We start from the raw sequence: 8,342 nt of genomic DNA, 5'->3' as shown, positions 1-8,342 counted from the left end.
CATCAAATGGGTAAACCAAAATGGTTCCAACGAACCACAAAGACTCACATAAATCCAACGAATCACAAAGTTGGACTATTAGCATGATTCAAGACACCAAATCATATCGCAGATACTTAGGACATCGTTCTAGACATACGAAACATCAAGGAGACACACAAAATCTCAACAATCCAACAAAGAGAGGCCAAAACACCACAAACCAAAGAGTGGAACCACGGGAGAACAAACCCCCGCCAAAATCCACCGGTGTACCTCGTGGGTGGAGCCGCGGGTGGGTCCCTACCCGCGGCTCTGCCCGCCGGGTACACACCTTCCACCCGCTGGTGGGGCGGCGGGTGGACATCTGCCCGCCGTTCCGCCTACGGGGAACATCTGTAACACCCCGTGTTACGATCCCTAAAACCAACTAATCATTTAACCAATTACCCAAAAGAAAGAATTAAATCACAATAATTAATTAGGAAAGGCCCACCATAGTCCATGGGCCCTTATCCAGAAACCCAATTCTTAGTCCCAAAAGGAATAGCATTAGCAAGCCTATAATATTAGTTCCTAATTAGGACTCCTAAATATATAAATAGGGGACTTAAGAGGCACCTAGAACCCCCCCACCACAATAATGTCTCACCACCCAAAGAGCTCTAAGAATTCCCTTAGAAGAAATCAAGAAAGCAAGAAAGCTTAAAGAAAGACCCTTCATAGCCAAGGAATTAATTAAGGCTAAGAGGTAACCCATGTCTCAACAAAACCTATTTTCATAGCTATGATTCCCCTCTTAGGATTTCCCCATATTATTGTGTATTGATGATTTGTGATATTGTTATTGATGATTGGTGGGATGATTCCATGGGTGATCTTGATGATGAAAGGTTCTTGATAATTATGGTGTTCTTGATGATTATATGATTTTCTTGATGATTGTAGGATATTCTTGATGTTTATGTGATATTCTTACCGAATCCTGATATTAGAAGATGAATTGTGTCCTTGTTGATTTAAAAATAATTAGAACCCTAGGTTATATCGTGGAATCCGTATGGTATTATTCTTGGTATATTGGGTGGGAATTCACATGATTGGGTGTTTATTATGTTTAGAAAAGCATGATAGGTTATGTGCCGTTTGTTTCTTGATTTGGATCCGTTAATTGTCTACGTGTGGCCATCAAACGAGGTGATAAACTAGAAATCACCACTAAAGTCCGAGGCAAGGAAATCATACTTTCCGAAGGCCGTTTGGCCAAGCTCTTGAAATTGACCACCACGGGTGTGTCAAACTACGATCGAAAGGGGTGGATTGACACCCAAATTACGGGGTACAAGGATTACCTCGGGTACCTACTCGGGAGAGAGGAAGGATTCACCTCGGCCACACGACCGAATAGGAAGTGGCTAACGGCGGAGCAAAAGATATTGGTTATGATTGTAACCGATAGCCTCTTGCCCACAAACAATAAGAGCAAGGACGTGGGGAGTTTGGAGTGAACCTTTGCCTATCTCTTGAAACACAAAATCAAGTTCAACCTGCCGGCCCTCATGCTAAAACACACGGAGTTTTGCAAAACAAGTAACCGGCTTAGCCTACCCTACGGGATGATCCTAAGTTGGATCATGGCAAAGAAGGGGGTGGACCTAAGCCACACCGAGGTTAAAACCTCGAATGGAATGATCTTTAATGCCCAGAACCTCCGACGCAATGATATCTACTACACCGAGGGAGGACAGTATGTCACCCTCGAGGAAATTTGTCTCAAACCCGAGGAGGAACGAAGAGAATTGGTCGACCAATTAGACATCTCCAACAAAAAGCTCAAACGGGCAATGCAAGATTGCGGAATCCTGGAGGGAAATGAGGACCAGGAGGAGGATGACGAACCCAACCCGTCGGTGCAACCATGATCAGGAGAAAACCCAAGGGAGCAAAACGAGGGCTCAATCAATGAACGCATACTCGCACAGCTCAACCGGCAAAACCAAATCATGGAGGAAGGGTTCTCATCCTTGATCCGTACGACACGCGCACTAGATCAGAGGGTGTAAGCAATCGAGGCCACCTTGGGCACTCGCGGGGCGTCCAGCTCAGGAGCAGGAGACCGAGGTAGACCCAAAACCCTTCTATCACATTACCACCAGAAATCCAGTCTACCCCAGCTAAGGCGAAACGTGGGGCCACATTCCCAACCGGGAGGCCAAGATGCGGGATGCCTAGGGGTGAAAGAATAGATTAACACACCGGGCTTCGGGGACGAAGCCCCTCGTAAGGGGGGGAGAGTGTAACACCCCATGTTACGATCCCTAAAACCAATTAATCATTTAACCAATTACCCAAAAGAAAGAATTAAATCACAATAATTAATTAGGAAAGGCCCACCATAGTCCATGGGCCCTTCTCCATAAACCCAATTCTTAGTCCCAAAAGGAATAGCATTAGCAAGCCTATAATATTAGTTCCTAATTAGGACTCCTAAATATATAAATAGGGGACTTAAGAGGCACCTATAACCCCCCCACCACAATAACGTCTCACCACCCAAAGAGCTCCAAGAATTCCCTTAGAAGAAATCAAGAAAGCAAGAAAGCTTAAATAAAGACCCTTCATAGCCAAGGAATTAATTAAGGCTAAGAGGTAACCCATGTCTCAACAAAACCTATTTTCATAACTATGATTCCCCTCTTAGGATTTCCCCATATTATTGTGTATTGATGATTTGTGATATTGTTATTGATGATAGGTGGGATGATTCCATGGGTGATCTTGATGATGAAAGGTTCTTGATAATTATGGTATTCTTGATGATTATATAATGTTCTTGATGATTGTAGGATATTCTTGATGTTTATGTGATATTCTTACCGAATCTTGATATTAGAAGATGAATTGTGTCCCTGTTGATTTAAAAATAATTAGAACCCTAGGTTATATTGTGGAATCCGTATGGTATTATTCTTGGTATATTGGGTGGGAATTCACATGATTGGGTGTTTATTATGTTTAGAAAAGCATGATAGGTTATGTGCCGTTTGTTTTTTGATTTGGATCCGTTAATTGTCTACGTGTGTTATCAATTGCGTTTGAAAGTGTCTAAGAATGGTTTCGGGTTCCACAAAGGTTCCCGGGGCGTTTTTGATGATAAAGAGTCAGTGGGGGGTAGGGGACCCGCAACCTACCCGCGGCCTTCTTGGGCAACGCCGGCAGCGGGCAGCCGGCGGGCGAGCAGCTGCCCGCCGGGCACCCGCTGCCCGGAATAGTTGCCGCCGGCGGGCAGCCGGCGGGTGAACCCTCACCCACCGGCTACCCGCTGGTTTGCACCCCAATTGGGGATTTTGGCTTCCCCGTTTGATGTTCCCCCGATCCCCGTGGTGTCCCAACGGACTCCGTCTATCGTGCCTATGTCTTATTTGATTTTCGGGTACCGTTCGTAGGTCGTATGAGTCTTATATATTGCATGCTAGTTGAATTGGTATCCCGTTGACCTAGGTGAAAGAAGTATGAACCCCTTAGGACTATTCTTAGAATGTGAAGGATCACGCATAGGTTTTGTTATACGTTTTCTCCCCCTTCCCAATGTGTTAATGTGGGTTGCATGTGCTTGCTATGTGTTATGTGTGCATGTTACCCCGATTTGGTTGAGATCAATCGGGCTATACGGGCAGTCGGGTGGGCTGAGAACCATACCGGCTGTTAACCAGGCTGGTAGAGACCGGTCAGGTATATATATATTATATAGGACTAAGGTCCACTATACGGGCAGTTGAATGGGTTGAGAACCATCCCAACTGTTAACCGGGCTGGTAGAGACCGGTCAGGTATATAAATATTATATAGGACAAAGGTCCACTATACGGGCAGTTGAATGGGTTGAGAACCATCCCAACTGTTAACCAGGCTGGTAAAGACCGGTCAGGTATATAAATATTATATAGAGCTGCGGCTCATCGGTCGGTTGCGATCGACCCCTCCGTAGTGTGAGACGGGGCAGGGTGCTGCGGGGCCGTGTCAGAGCTATATGCGCTGACCCTCATGTATGGGCATGCGATTGGTCCTGTGGCGCCAACAAAGTGTGCTATATGATGAGATAAGAAGGATTGATATGGTGACTGTTATAGGGCTCTTGCTGGAAATGCTTAATTGTGATTATTGGTTGTGCTTATCTATAACTGTTTCCTATGTGAGAATTGTATATGCTTGGTTACGACTGTAGACTGTGTGTACCCCTATTTATCGAGTCGGTTCCCTGATTTCAAAGCTAGATTCTCGTAGGATATATCTTCATGCTTCGAAATGACTTTTCGTATATCTATGTATATATGTATATATATATATATATATATATATATATATATATATATATATATATATATATATATATATATATATATATATATATGTATTGTATTTCAACGCGTTGGAGTGGGTTACCAGCATCTCTCGCTGAACAGATATATTTGGCTTTCAGGCACAGATGAGTAGACCACTGGAGCGCGCTAGAAGCTTGGGGCGTAGCTTAGATAGTTTTCCCTTTCGGCCTGCGTGCCATGATTTGGTATTGATACTGATTGAGGTATTAGAATTTAGCCTGTGCACCCGAGTTCGCTAGCTCGGGTGTGGCATAGCACCCCGTACTCTTTGTATCGTATTTTGGGATTTAATGGGATTCTATCTTTATTATATAAGTTTTAAAAGTCTTGAAAATCTGGGGTGTTACAACATCACCTGTACACCAAAGTTCCCTTTGGGGAATTTCATCAACAAGGCCAAGTTCAAGTCCAAAACACCCCAAATCTCACATACAACAAGGAAATGACTTGAACACAAGAATAGGTTAAAAGATAGCATTCAAGAAACCTAGATACAAGCTCTAAACATGCATTATCAGAAGATCATGCATCAAATCACTCACAACATCAAGAATCATCAATAGAAGTCAAGAATCATCAATAGCAAGTAGAAAATAAGTTTTGTACAGCGTGGGTTACCTTTGAAGACTATGAAACTCTTCCTTTCTACCCTCCTAAGCTTCTCCGTGAAGCTCCTCTTCAACCAAGTCTTCTTACACAACCAAAAGCACAAGGAAAACACTAATCTTATATAAAGACTAGGTAAAGCTAATTAAAAACACCAACTAATCCTAGATCTTATGTAACAACCCAAAATTTCCTTTTATAAATCCAGTATTAAGAAATCCCAAAGTAGCTTTTTCACTCCATTAAAAATTTTTGCGATCAATCGGTGTTTGAATAAAATAATTTTGTCGCATTTTAAAATTAATTCGACACCGAAGAAATGAATTCCATTCGAAAATCCCTAAGTTTTCTGGTACTTCGCGTACCAAGATTTAAATTGAGAATTTTATCTAAGTGAGACCGGGAGAATTCAATAAGGATTTTTGAACAAGTGTTCATCCATATAGCTTTTGGGAAAATTCACTTTCAACCCCAAAGTAATAAATGATAACATTTCTAGCCTATGGTTCATGTTACATGGTGGACCACAAGACATCCAAAATCCTTTATTGATTCATCTTTTAGCTTGGGAAATTACCCCTTTGCCCTCAACCAATCATTGTTAATCATCCTAGGGTTTTGAACCCTATATAAACCACATTATTTCATCTCATTTTCCTGATCTCATTCTTTGCATCTTCCTCACAATTTTGTCTGCCAACAACAAGAAGAGAGACAACAACCTAGTAAGCTTGTTCATCCTTCATTCTTGCCCTTTTCTCTTCTAGTTTTATGTAGTCTTTGAGGTTCTAGGCTAAGGATAGAAGGTGTGTTTGGGAAGTGTAGGTGGTGAAGGAGGCTCAAGCTAGGTCAAGAGGAAGAAGAGATCCAAGCAAGAAGATTAGACTACAAGAGGTATAACCCCATGGATTCCTCTTTAAATTTGGCTCTGTGAAGCCTAGTTTTGAGTAGAAATGAGTAGAAACTATGAGTTTTTGATGTGTTTATGCTTAGAAATGTTTTAACATGTGTTTGTGAGTTGTTGAGATTGTTTTGGACTTGTTTGGATGAGATTTTGCAGGAGAAATGCCATCTGGTGCACAACACAGTGTGCACCAGATCAAAGTGGCGGCTCTAGCCGCCGACTAGATCCGTGGTAGCACGGGACTAGGGCACGACCCTAGAGGAGGGCCGTTGCCTAGTCCCTGCGCTTCAACGGGGCTCCAGGGGCGGACCATGAAGAGTCCCGCCCCAGGTCCCTGAGTATTGTTTGTGAAGGATTTTTGTGCAGTGGCCGGGCCCTTGTGGCTCAGCTACGTGTCGTTTCGGACTGAGTGTTACGGGCCCTTGTGGCTCTGCTCTTCGGGGTCGTCTCGACACACGTTTTGGCTTTGACTTCGTTGAATTTGGATTTAAAATGAGTAAGATGTGAATGATTTATTGAAGATTTGTTACACAGTGCATATTTTGCTAAGGTCTCTGTGTTTGAGGAATTGTTGATTTTGTGATCAGATAATGTTTTTATTGAGTAAAGAAGCATGATCCCTTGAGAATATGATTTATTATGAAAGTATGATTAAATTGTATTATTTGATCAATGAGAATAGAAGCATAGTTGTTGAGTGAAATGTATAGAAAATTGCTATGTTGCAAATCGAGCATGATGATATATTCTTGAATACTTCATGTTAGTTTATACATGATTTAGAAGCATGTTATAGAGTATTTTGACATTTCACATGAGTCATATTTCAAAAATGCATAAGGGGCCAACGTGAGTCCAAGAATACTTTCAAAAACCATAAGCATGTGGTATATCATTCTTTGATGCATTGAGAAGTAATAAAATTGTTGCATGCATGAGTTTGATGCATGAGAGATATATTTATGTATTATCTATATCGGTGAGGTTTTGGAGGATACCGATTGGACTATGTTCCTCTCGGGAGATTATTATGGACATTGCGGTCCCAGTATATGTAACCCGGCTTATTCCTACGTTACGAGGTTGGAAAATTCCCGCCGGGCTTGGAATCCTAGTTAGGGGGTGTGCACACTAATAGTTCGATACCTGATTCCACAGAGTTTGAACCATGAGATTGGTTCCGTAGATGATAGGAGATATTGGGTCGGAATTATGCCTTTCCCAATGGGGTAAGTCACACTTCTGTGAAACCCTAAGCCGTCTACGAGTATAAGAGAAAGAAAGAGAGTCAACAGAGACTCAAGAAAGAGAGACAACAGAGACTCAAGAAAGAGAGTCAACAGAGACTCAAGTATGAGAGTCAATAAAGACTCGAGAGAAAGAAAGAGAGTCAAAAGAGACTCGAGAAAGTAACAAAGAAACCTCCACAGAAAGTACTCTAATTTATAAACGAGTGTATGGTTATAGTATTGCACTAGATTGCATAAGAGTATGATTATATTGTTGCACGAGATTGCATAAGAGTATGATTAGATTGTTGGACGAGATTGCATAAGAGTATGATTAGATTGTTGCACGAGATTGCATAAGAGTATGATTATATTGTTGCACGAGATTGCATAAGAGTATGATTAGATTGTTGCACGAGATTGCATAAGAGTATGATTATATTATTGCACTAGATTGCATAAGAGTATGATTATATTGTTGCACTAGATTGCATATGAGTATGATTATATAATTGCATGAGATTGTATAAGAGTTTGTATATATTGTTGCACTAGATTGCATAAGAAGTATGATCATAATGTAATTCATGATTGTATTCGAATAGAGCATCCTAAAAGATTGTTAAACGAGAGGTTTAACTTAAGATATTCCTTGAGCATGATTAATGAGTTTTATTAGAAGCTCCATTTATCAAGTTATGTGATATGAACGTGAAAGTATGTCAATACCTGTTATATGGTCTTTTAGCATGAACCTACCTATTAGCATGAATTGCTTGATAAGTTATTAGAATAGTCTATATGTTGATGAATCTACATGATCAGTCTTATACATATACGAGAATGCCAGCTAATATTATAGGGTGCAAGCATCTAGAAAGAATGTGATAAATCTTAAGATGATTGAGATTTGTTTAATGCTATAAAGATATCAAATGTTTTCAAAGTGTGTGCTAGAATGCTTTACAGGGTTGAGTGTGGTTATACTTAGCTTCGTGCTAACGACTGTTTTTCCTGTTTGACTATGTGTTGTTTGCAAAATCCCTTTCATGTGGGCCCAACAGTGAGAAGAGATCGAGTTAGATTAGTCTCTTAGTTTGAGATGTCTAAACTTTTGTTTTAATTATGATCATGTTATGGATTTAGATTGATGACTTTATGTTGGAGAATTGATGTAGACTGTGTTGGGGTGACGTTTTTCCCCCTTTCTTTTCCAGTATTTATTTTTTAGTACCCAGACTT

The sequence above is a fragment of the Ipomoea nil genome, unplaced genomic scaffold (genome assembly GCF_001879475.1).
Source record: "Ipomoea nil cultivar Tokyo-kokei standard unplaced genomic scaffold, Asagao_1.1 scaffold0319, whole genome shotgun sequence".
Taxonomy (NCBI): Eukaryota; Viridiplantae; Streptophyta; class Magnoliopsida; order Solanales; family Convolvulaceae; genus Ipomoea; species Ipomoea nil.
The sequence above is the reverse complement of the archived record's forward strand: the minus strand, read 5'-3'. Positions refer to the sequence as shown.